Genomic DNA, 13,562 nt, shown 5'->3' on the forward strand with positions numbered 1-13,562 from the left:
TATATATATATATATATATATATATATATATATATATATGATAATACAATTTTGTGTTTTAAATCATTCATTAATTACCATAAAATTAGTTTATGATTGTCAAAATAAGTTTATAATTTGATGTAGAAATATGAATAAAGTATTATTATCATGGTAATCAAAACTGGATCGGACATGCCAGTTCAATCGGTTGGATCGAAAATCGAAACCCTAACTAGTATGCTTGGACCTAAAAGTCAGCATGTAGAAAAACTGAGATTTAAATTGGAAAATCGATTAAAAAATGTTAAAAATCAGAAAATCGACGGTTTAGGCCATTTTTAAGGTCGGACCGAATTTTGCTTTTGATTTATAAAAATATGATAACAAAATTTGTTTTGAATCAAAATAATAAATAATTTATTTTTTTTCTTTCTCGAATCACTCTAGTACACATTATCATAGAAAAATTAAAATAAAAATCATTTTAAATTATATTGTTATTCCCTATTCATTTGATGAATGAAAGTAGATGTTGTATAATAATATATTATAGATAAGTACGATAAAATACAGTTAAACGCATAAAAAATGACCAGACAATATCGTGAATAAATAATTAATAAAGTTATTAATTTATTAATTATTATTCATATTAAAATAAAAGTTTTGAGTTTAACCCATTAAAAATATAAAAGGCTATAAAAAATTAAAAGAAAAACTCTAAAGTATTATTTATATAAAAATTATCAATAATTTTTGTTTTACTATTTAGAAAACACAATTATTTTCGCGCATTAATATTCTTATATATAACAAAAAATATTTATTTATATATAACCGATTCAAACCTTAAAACTCTAAACCCATATACAATGGTTCGTTGTTCGGTTCGGTTTTGATTACCTTGATTATACTTTTATCTTATATCTAAATAACAATATACATGAAATTGCATTTTTAATTAAATTTGAAATACTATATTGTGTAGTCATAAGCAAGTGTGCATATGATTATGCTAGTCTAAAAACACTATAATTTCCTTTTTATTATTAATATTTTATATATGATGAGATACAAAAGCAATTTAATTTAAATTTTTCTTTTAATATTATGCATATCAACATCAACAAATTAAAAATAAAAACAAAAATAAATATATAGTCTTTTGGGTCGGCCAAAGATCCAATAAGATGAGGCTCACTCATCTCATCCGCTTTATTGAGCTCAAAGTACAAATACAGTTGCAAGATGATTTCATGCATACAATATTTGATCTCCAATTTCACTATATTCATCTTGAATCTTGAACATACTTGGGCGTTGGAGTGCTAACCATTCAAGTCCACCCTGCACGTTAATAAAGAAGATTGGAGCCAGCGTTCAATATTAGTTCTTATCCAGCTCTCTCCATTTATGGTTCCTTCGTGGAGCTATGACATTCATTTATGGTTCTAGAACAGAACAGTAGCATCGTTCATGGAAATCGACTTCCAATTCTTATGATTTCTACGATGTCAAGTATGAATCTCAGATCTGGAATCCAAGAGCGTCTCTGGTGATTAAATCGAGATTTCACAAAGTCAAGATCCCATATCTACAGGGTTTGGATCCACTTAACTCTGATCCAAAGTATGGTTCTCTTATTTGGAATACGAAAGCGTATCAAGTGAAGAAATCGGATTTTACAAAGTCAAGATCTTAGATTTACGGCATTTGGATCCACCAAATTACGATCGAAATCTGATCGATCGCTTATCTCGATCTTGAACCACCGTGAAAAGACGCCAACAAATATCCTAAGATTTGGACTAAAATATACATCATTTCGACCAGTTAGGCTCAGTGTGTGCTTAAAGATGCCATGAATCTTGATCTATAACTCATGTCTAGGCTTGTTAATAAATCCCCTTAGATTCGGGTTCAGATTCGTAGAGTTATGATCGATTGAGCTCCATTTGACCTTCAACCAAGCAACATTCTGGGTTTGTAACTGTCGAACAAGTCCGTAGATAGATCTCCTCAAATATGAGCCTGGACTCATCTTGGATCCAGAAAACAATGGAATAAATCTCATTTGAAATATGCTGTTGCACATAGGCCACCAAGATCGGCCCATACCAGATGTCTCTTCATCATAAAAACCTCACGTCAGATGTCTTATCATCGTAATTACAAGAGCTCAGCCCCGAACAATCATAAAATGTACGAGATCGCAGAATGATAAGGGAATCACAAGGTGATTGGCATCTCGGAGTATGAGGTAACTCGGACGATCAGATGGTCAGTCAAGTATCAAACCTCGTGGAGTAAGTAAATGCCATGTGGATCTCCATCAACGTTTGGAGTTTCTTGCACCCCGTTCTGAAGGATAGAAAAACACTTAGAAAGGGGAAGATTGAATAAGTGTATCTCAAAAACTTGGAAGATAAAAACAATGAACACAATTATTTTTATCTTGGTTCGTTGTTAACGAAACTACTCAAGTCCACCCCTTTAGAGTGATTTACCTCAACTGAGGATTTAATCCACTAATCCAACTGATTACAATGGTTATCCACTTAGAAAACTTCTAAGTCTTCTAGAGTATAGAGATCACAACTTGATCACTCTAGGAATCCTTCTAGAGTCTACAGATCACAACTTGATCACTCTAGGAACCTTTTACAATCAATGTAAAAATAACATTTACAAGAGTATTGATTTGCTTCTAATAAAGCTGTAATCACAACAGTGATATTTCTCTTAAGTTCTAAGCTTAACACTCACTAAATATTACAAGAGTTTGTGAGGTTGAAGATGAAGTTCGTAAGCTTTGATTTTGACAGCGTTTCAGTATATTGCACAAGTGTTCTACTTTGCTTCTGATTAGAACTTCTATTTATAGGCGTTGAGAGGAAATGACCGTTGGGAGAATTTAATGCTTTTCGTGAATAGTACAACTCTGCATTTAATGTTTCACACTTTTGTCAACTACCTCGAGCCTTGCTTTTACTGACTTTGCCTTTTATAGCTTCTAACGTTCCTTTTGTCAGTCAGAGATTAGACATTTCAGCCTTTCATCTTGTACTTTCTTCTGGACTCAGATTTTGTATGTAACAACGTTTGAATATCATAGTCAATAGCTTTGGTGCAGAGCATCTTCTGTCTTCTGACTTTGAAGAGCTTTGAGCGTGGTACCATCAGAGCTTCAGAGCTTCTGCTTCTGACTTCATTCTTCTGATGCTTTCAGTTCATGTTCTGATTATGCTTGACCATCTTCTGATGTCTTGCCAGAGCATGTTCTGATGAAGCCATCCATAACCTTCTGAGTCAGTTGCTTCTGAGCGCTGATTTGTGCATACTCTTTATATATTTCCTGAAATGGAAAATGCAAAGGATTAGAGTACCACATTATCTTATACAAAATTCATATATAATTTTATCATCAAAACATAGAATATTGATTAGAACAATTCTTGTTCTAACACGTTCTTGTTCCAAAGGACAGACTATAGACCCGATCGATGTGTAAATCAAGAGCAAGAAAAAGGGTTAGAAAAGGAAGAAGAAACCATAACTAGTGCTTGGAGTTGATGGAATTTTAGGTAAGCGAGATTTGTTCATTATGTGGATGTTTATTTGCAAAGAGGATAGATAGAGGTCTTTACCCTCTCTTTCTTCATTTCCCTTTCCTTCACAAGTGAGGATTTTAAGGTTTAGATATGGTTGAGAAAAGCTCTCTAAATCATTGTGTATTGTTGTTGTAAATTATTGATGATTGTTGTACTGAATTAAAATGTTGAAATTCGTGTACAATTATGTGTTGAAATTTTGATTATGAGTATCATGGTATGTTAGAAAAGTGATGGAGATGATAAAGAATTAATGATTATTTGATGTTGATTCTGTGTTTTAGATTTTATATGATGATATAATTAATGTACGATGAATTCTTAGTGTTTTGGTTTTTACAGAATCGAAAATCGGAGCTCCAGAAGTGCTCCAATGAGGAAAATCGCAAAAAAAACACAATGAGCCATTCGTTTCTAGGCACTGCTACAGGTGTGGCAACTCCCATGGGCAACCGTAGTAGCCATCTGGTTTTTTGTACCAGAGGTGTAAAAGTATGGATTTTGGCCCTAGGAGTTACTACGGGCCGTAGCAGCTGCTACGGGCTGCTGTATTGGGTCTTTGATTTTTGTATTAGGCGGGTCGTTTTGTGCGTAACTTGAGTTTTGTGACTCCAAATGAGGCGCAGTTTGAAGTGCTGGAAATATGACGCGTAGTACTACCTCATGTTAATGTCCTAAGAAGTTAATAGTGTACATAAGGACGTGATTATTCTATGTTACTTGTTGTGTAACACTATTTGATGGTTAGTGACGATGAAAACATTTTCTATTGTTGTGATTGAATGAATTAAAGATAACCATGGGGAGGAATTTTGATGTTGATGTTAAGATGATTATTGATGAGAAATTATATAACTTAGACTATTATGTTACATATTAATAGTTGATCATTATGATGAATTTAATAATTGATTTTGTTAGAGATGTTCGGTTCAGAGTGTAACACCCCTCTAATACCCCGCGACAATTAATAAAATAATTTTCAGAGTAAAACATGAAAACAAGGGTGCCACAATTCCAATTAAAACAAATTCATCATATATTCATTGTCATGCTTTCACTAAGGAACAATTTGTCATAATACATAAACATCTCATGTTTACACAGCGGAAAATTCATCATACGGATAAGCATAACATCATCTATGCAATATCCCACATAATTTAATACAATAACAACACGATAGAGTATCATCATAAACTCTAATCTAACGTTTCCCCAGTGTTACAATATCAGAGCATGACACCGACACTATACTTAAACAAACTGGCCTATGAGCTATCCTCACCAGAGCCAAAAGCCGCTACTCGCCAATCTGAAATCATCAAAGTAAGGGTGAGTCTCATTCACAATTAACAAATGTTATCGAATCATAAACAATAACACATCATAGTCACATTATTCATCCAATTTCATTATATTCAGATTTGTCAGGGAGTACTTATCAACACACAACAACAATAGAATACATTACAAAAAGACATCACCATAACAATTACACCATCATCAAATATTATAACATTGGACAATCTTCCATTCATGTTATAATTATACACAACAACCTAATGCAAATGCAACTAAATGCATGTGGTACCAAACATGGGATAACCCATCTCACCGATCCACCACCATAAAGATTCGGCTACTTCTCTCACCAATTCCACACAATGGGAATTAGCTACCGCTGTCCCACCACCATAAGGGATACAGCCCACAACATGATTATGAAATGCATGTATCAACCATAACATGCTCATCATCAACATTAATCAACCAGATATCATAATCATCAACCACCACAATAATCAACAGCCACACACAGTTATGTTGTTTCTCAACCATAATAAAATACATATTTTACATCAACAATATATGTATAACAAACACCAATTACAACCACAGCATCATAGCAGGTAAATCATTCATTATACAGTGCACAACAATAGCACCCCTCACAATCGCGTACCAAGTACAACAAAGCAACTCATCCACGATAGAGTATTTACCTCATCATTCATCAAAATACATGATAACCATATTTACCATGAACAACATCCATTTGTATAACAAACAGGAGCAATCATATTATAACAACACCATCATTGCACACATTCAATTATGCAAACAACAACCCATTGCACCTCATCATTTATGCAAAACAAGAGTAAACCAGATTTGAAGAAAACGATACTTTTCAAAATAAAATCAAGTTATTATTGTTATATTTATTTTATATGGTAAAACATTCAATTTAAGGAACAACGTCCAAAACGGCGTCTAAAACGGACTTACAGTTTGAAAGTTACACATTTTTACATTTTTCAAGGAAAATAATTATCGCTACAGCCCGCGGCGCCACACACAGTTCGCGACGCGTAACGAATAGAAAACACGCCTTCGCGGCGCAAACACAGGTTCGCGGCGCGGAACGAGAAAAGTTACGCCTTCGCGGCGCGCACCCACCTTCGCGGCGCGAACTGGCAAAAACCAGAGATCTCACATCGATTGACAGCATTACGGGATTCTTCCCAAAATCCCCAAAACCCAAATCAAGTTATATCATGAACCTCAAATACCACCATATCAGCCACATACATGTTATAACATAAATATAACACACAAAGAGGATCATTCAATCATCATAACAGCCATATAATCATACAATTCATCACGTCAAACAATTCCCATCAAAATCATCCCAAAACCCCAACCTAACATATAACCAATTGACACAAACAATGCATCTAAATCAGTCCCATCATCTATAATACGATAAAAGATGTTAACCGGAAGAGTCCCCCCTTACCTTAGCCAAGAATTCTTGATTGGTCTCTCCCTCCATTGCTCCTCTTTCACGTTCTTCGTGTTCCAACTCTTCTGCTCTGCTTTTCACGTTCCTTTCCCTTATTCCCAATTCTTATTATTTTATAAAATAAACTTTAATTGGAATAAGACCTTTACTAACATAGCACCCCCTCATTCCTTAACATCACACATGGCCCAACACCATAACCCATCCTTTTCCAAATAAATCCTACAAGTCACCAATAATTCTAATTATTAATTAAATTTCCATTTAAATTAAAAATTAAAATATACGGGTGTTACAACTCTCCCCCACTAAAAGAGTTTTCGTCCTCGAAAACATACCTCAAGTAACCAGCTCGTATAAGAGTCCTTCACCCGACTCTCCAGCTCCCAATTAACAGTACCATCAGTCAATCCTCAAAATCCATCCAACATAACCAACAGGAAACATGTTTCATACATTCCAATCTCAGTTCTTACGTCATATTTGACCATCCAAGGTGTACCACTCATAATATCTCCAAAAGGTTAACTATAATAGAACATTGAGGTACAACCTATACAATACACTCAACAACCGAGTAATACAATTACACAATCCATAGTATGATCACACTGATCAACACTGCAGTAATGCATTCCATCTACCAAACATACCAACCTTAGACACACTTTTCCATCTAAGTGATAATGTAATACTTACATTTTTCATCAACCACTTCCTTCAAGAAACTCAATACTCGTATTCTTATACCATTGAATTTCAATTATCTGACTCCTCTTAAGTCACACCAGTAATTATCCAACACGTTACATTCCGCTTTTCCGCATTACTCTGATTACTCATCACAATCATCTATACCAAATAGATTTTCTGAGTTTTACCCGATTCCGACTCTCTTTACTCATTCGTTTCAAGAATCATTCTTCATCATTCATGGTACCAATTTACCACTCAATAATACTTACTCGTACTCAAAACAAATTCTTGAATTACTACATCTATCAAAACATTCTAACCATCAGACGAGTATACACAAGTAATTATAATCACACTCATCAGCTTCAATACACAATTTCTTACAAAACAACTCAAATTGAGTTTCGCTCTTTTCTAAGAATTAAATCAATTCCTCCCTTCATAGAGTATAATTCCTCATTATATTTGGAATCTACAATAACCCCTTGACAACAACACAAAATTATTACAACGTCACATAGCATCAACTCTTCGTTTTAATTCCGCTGAATACATACTCGTTAACTATGTACAACCGTAATAACATATTCATCATTCTCGGCAATTATTCAAAAGAGTTACAATCCTTCGACATGACATCCTCACATCCACTGGATTCTAAATCCAACATATTAATTCCTTACTTCCCGCGAGTAGTACTCATAACACTACTCCACATCACACTTCCGCTGCGCGACTCTAATTACCCGTCTTAAGTCATCATCCACCATGTTGCACTCTTTCATATTCACTTCTTCATAAGTTCACACAACATAGTGAGTGATTATTCTCACAGTTTAGTATTCCTCACATCTTAAACCATTAAGGTAACAAAACAAGCTTATTTCTTCTATATGATTCCATCTACTACCAACAAGAGATTTAGGGTGATCAAGTCCTAAATTTGTCAATATTAGTTGAAAATCATATTTAAGCATAAACCGTCGTTACTACATAATAGTGTCCATTCCGAGTTTGCACCCAGACTCATTAACATCGTCATAGTTCAATAATCCACTACGGTGTCCTTCTTCTAGAATATTCTTCCGAAGCTCAAAACATCAGTTACACAAATCCAATCACTCAACCTCATTATTTTATTCCCGTCGATTCTGAATTCACCGCCTTTACCTTGGTAATTCAAAGTCAACCTATCGATCAACTCAACATCATCTTTCTGACCTTCTCTAATCTCGTTAAGAATACCACTAGTCATCTTCTAGCATACTCAATCTAACACTATTAGGATCACCTTCACATACCAACTCAAGTCTCTAAATTGTCCAATTAAATCCAACTCATTCATCCTTAGCACCGACATATTTAAAGACTTCCTACGCAACACAATAGCATAACATTCATAACTCGTGGTTTTAACCCAAATTCTATTACATCCTTCACGTCCAATTATCATCCCACTCGGAATCTCAACAAAGTCTCCCTCACGTCAACAATGTTAGAAATTCCCTACAATCCTTCTTTTATACTTATCGTTACCTTGCCATCACAAATACGATTCCAAGGGTTCTAAAGTTTGTCCCATCTTTACTACTAATTTACTAATTCACTAAAATCCATCGGTATTCAAATCATCTTTGTGACCGAACATCTCATCGACTTATTCATCAACAACATGTTCTACTCAATTCTGTTTCAAACAATCACGATAGTAGGCATTCCTATTCAACAAGTTTCACGCTTCTATAACCGACTTCAGAACCTCTCCTCATAGGGTCACTCTACCGTATTTATAACTCTTCCATAAATTAGAACACAATCCCTCCTCCTCGTAGGTTCAAACGGCACATTAATCCGACACTCGGAACCCAAAATATGAATTTTCCAATCATTGTCCGAAAATGCAACACTGACATCATGCAGCGACACTCTATACGATATATCCAAAACTCCTCAATTGGTAAATTCAATTCTTAAAATTACTTCTCAAAAAAAACCTTCCAAGTATTCCTTCGATCCATTCAACACTGACACTGACATCCCGTGCAGTACCAATAAACAAGTCTAGTTATAAGAGCAAGAGTAACCGTAACTTCGCCTCCTTCCAACGTCATCCTGTCACACTTAATTATGTTACAGCTTCTGCAACCATTTTTATAACAAAGTTCATCTCGTTAGCTTTCCGACGCTTCAAACGGAACTCAATTCGGATGTCCAGAACTCCGGTTATGAATTTTCGAAGTTCCGCAGCTATTCAGCAATTTTCCTGCGTTTTGCTTACGAAAATCTCACTCGAGAACTCATTCTCTTCAATTCGATCGCATTCCAGACAGCCCTTTATCATATCTCTTCACTTCCAAACATTATTATAACTTGAGCAACACATCCCATCGCCGAAGTGCGATTTCTGAAACGTTACTACAGCAATCCCCTTTGCAAACTTGTAACTGAACCTCTTCCGAGACGCAAGGCTACTCAACTGACAACTTCGCAGCACACCAGCAGAGCTGACACATCGCAACTCTCCAATATCCTTCTATTACAATAACTGTCAAGTACCTCTAATCACCTTCCTTCAAGATGTTCCAACTCAATTCCCAGTGAAGTCTTAATTCCAAGTCACCTTCAACTCGGGAAACAACAAACTCCGACAACGCTCGCACTGTTTCCAACAACAGCCTACCGAATCAATCTTCTTGCAACTGAAACATAACCGAGAAGCGAAGCTTCTCCCCCACTTGTTTCAATCCAACACCTGCAACAAACAACCAAGTACCGACAGTGATTCACTCACATGTCGCGTACCAAGGAATAAAACGCCGACAATATGCAACTGTCGCGCACTCAACTGACTCAACAATTGGCTGGACGGACCGACCTGCTCTGATACCACTATTGTAACACCCCTCTAATACCCCGCGACAATTAATAAAATAATTTTCAGAGTAAAACATGAAAACAAGGGTGCCACAATTCCAATTAAAACAAATTCATCATATATTCATTGTCATGCTTTCACTAAGGAACAATTTGTCATAATACATAAACATCTCATGTTTACACAGCGGAAAATTCATCATACGGATAAGCATAACATCATCTATGCAATATCCCACATAATTTAATACAATAACAACACGATAGAGTATCATCATAAACTCTAATCTAACGTTTCCCCAGTGTTACAATATCAGAGCATGACACCGACACTATACTTAAACAAACTGGCCTATGAGCTATCCTCACCAGAGCCAAAAGCCGCTACTCGCCAATCTGAAATCATCAAAGTAAGGGTGAGTCTCATTCACAATTAACAAATGTTATCGAATCATAAACAATAACACATCATAGTCACATTATTCATCCAATTTCATTATATTCAGATTTGTCAGGGAGTACTTATCAACACACAACAACAATAGAATACATTACAAAAAGACATCACCATAACAATTACACCATCATCAAATATTATAACATTGGACAATCTTCCATTCATGTTATAATTATACACAACAACCTAATGCAAATGCAACTAAATGCATGTGGTACCAAACATGGGATAACCCATCTCACCGATCCACCACCATAAAGATTCGGCTACTTCTCTCACCAATTCCACACAATGGGAATTAGCTACCGCTGTCCCACCACCATAAGGGATACAGCCCACAACATGATTATGAAATGCATGTATCAACCATAACATGCTCATCATCAACATTAATCAACCAGATATCATAATCATCAACCACCACAATAATCAACAGCCACACACAGTTATGTTGTTTCTCAACCATAATAAAATACATATTTTACATCAACAATATATGTATAACAAACACCAATTACAACCACAGCATCATAGCAGGTAAATCATTCATTATACAGTGCACAACAATAGCACCCCTCACAATCGCGTACCAAGTACAACAAAGCAACTCATCCACGATAGAGTATTTACCTCATCATTCATCAAAATACATGATAACCATATTTACCATGAACAACATCCATTTGTATAACAAACAGGAGCAATCATATTATAACAACACCATCATTGCACACATTCAATTATGCAAACAACAACCCATTGCACCTCATCATTTATGCAAAACAAGAGTAAACCAGATTTGAAGAAAACGATACTTTTCAAAATAAAATCAAGTTATTATTGTTATATTTATTTTATATGGTAAAACATTCAATTTAAGGAACAACGTCCAAAACGGCGTCTAAAACGGACTTACAGTTTGAAAGTTACACATTTTTACATTTTTCAAGGAAAATAATTATCGCTACAGCCCGCGGCGCCACACACAGTTCGCGACGCGTAACGAATAGAAAACACGCCTTCGCGGCGCAAACACAGGTTCGCGGCGCGGAACGAGAAAAGTTACGCCTTCGCGGCGCGCACCCACCTTCGCGGCGCGAACTGGCAAAAACCAGAGATCTCACATCGATTGACAGCATTACGGGATTCTTCCCAAAATCCCCAAAACCCAAATCAAGTTATATCATGAACCTCAAATACCACCATATCAGCCACATACATGTTATAACATAAATATAACACACAAAGAGGATCATTCAATCATCATAACAGCCATATAATCATACAATTCATCACGTCAAACAATTCCCATCAAAATCATCCCAAAACCCCAACCTAACATATAACCAATTGACACAAACAATGCATCTAAATCAGTCCCATCATCTATAATACGATAAAAGATGTTAACCGGAAGAGTCCCCCCTTACCTTAGCCAAGAGTTCTTGATTGGTCTCTCCCTCCATTGCTCCTCTTTCACGTTCTTCGTGTTCCAACTCTTCTGCTCTGCTTTTCACGTTCCTTTCCCTTATTCCCAATTCTTATTATTTTATAAAATAAACTTTAATTGGAATAAGACCTTTACTAACATAGCACCCCCTCATTCCTTAACATCACACATGGCCCAACACCATAACCCATCCTTTTCCAAATAAATCCTACAAGTCACCAATAATTCTAATTATTAATTAAATTTCCATTTAAATTAAAAATTAAAATATACGGGTGTTACACAGAGAAGGAACCGTTGTTGTGACCATATATTGGTGTTAAATTATTGAGTTTGGTCCAGTGGTGGAATCGATGTCAGATGTCGTAGATGCAGGTGGTGGTGATACCCTCATGTAATATTTTATGTGGCATTTCATGCATTCATGTAGAGAGGTGATAGGTGGGACTTCGGTCCGTTGACGAGTTCTGATCTAGAGATGTGATCAATGATGAGTCATGATTCAGAGATGAAATCAACTAGGAGCTTAGGTTTGGAGATGGAACCATTGATGAGCTCAGGATTTAGAGATGGAACGCGTGGATGATTTTATTAACATAACTTTGAACTTTCAAACTTTGGTACCACATGCATCGGAGTAAAGTCGACGTGTCACATTGTGAATGATGAATGCTTGATTTAATTGTGCTTTATATCTATCCTAAATGTATTATTCGCCGCTTTCATATTTTAAATGTATTTGTATGCTTGTTATAGTGGCTTTACGCCTATGTTGCAGATACTCAGGTAGGGACTAAGGAGACTTAGATGCTATCGTGTGGAAGATGGCCCGTGTCTTCTTCTTTTATCACTTTCCGCGTTTTGTTTCATACTTGGTTTCATTCTGATAGTGTAACATTAGGGATGAGATTGTTGTTTATTTTGTTATGCCTATTGTTGAGTTGTTATTGAACTAATGTATTATTTCGATTAAAGCAATTTTTATTTTTGAGACTATGAAGAGATGTTAATAAATATTTTAAATTAAGCCGCGATATGTTAAATGATGAAAGATATTTATGCCGAGAATGTGTGATACCTTTTGGTGAAAAATATACTCTGCATATGTTATAAAATGCGTTTGAGAATTCACGCAAGATGATCTTCGTTGTTCATTATGTGTATTATCAAGAGATCAATTGCGTGACATATTTGAATGCAAATAGGATGCAGTGACAAAAGACAATAAAGCTTTGTTTCTCATTCGTCAATGTGTTGATGCAAATGTGCTTGAGAAAATCGCAAAACAAACAAATTCTAAGAATGTTTGAGATATCTTACCAAAAAGCTATGAAGGTGATGCAATGGTCAAGAAAGTGAAACATCAAGCATTGAGATTTGAGAAGACATGTGAACTTATAAAAATAAAAAATGATGACAAGGTCTCTGATTATTTCACAAGATTGGTGACACCCACCAATCAAATGAAGTATTGTAGGGATGCCATGACAAAAGAAAAATTACAATAGAGAAGGTGGTGTGTACACTGATCACTAAGTTTGATTACATAGTTGTGAAAATTAATGAAACAAAAGAGGTGAGTGAAATCAAGATTGAAGATCTATTGAGCACACTTAAAGCATATGAAATGGAGTTTATAGGAGAAATCAAGTGAAAAGAATATGAACAAAGCACTTCTTG

This window comes from Vicia villosa, linkage group LG3, assembly GCF_029867415.1.
Source record: "Vicia villosa cultivar HV-30 ecotype Madison, WI linkage group LG3, Vvil1.0, whole genome shotgun sequence".
In the NCBI taxonomy this organism is placed as follows: domain Eukaryota; kingdom Viridiplantae; phylum Streptophyta; class Magnoliopsida; order Fabales; family Fabaceae; genus Vicia; species Vicia villosa.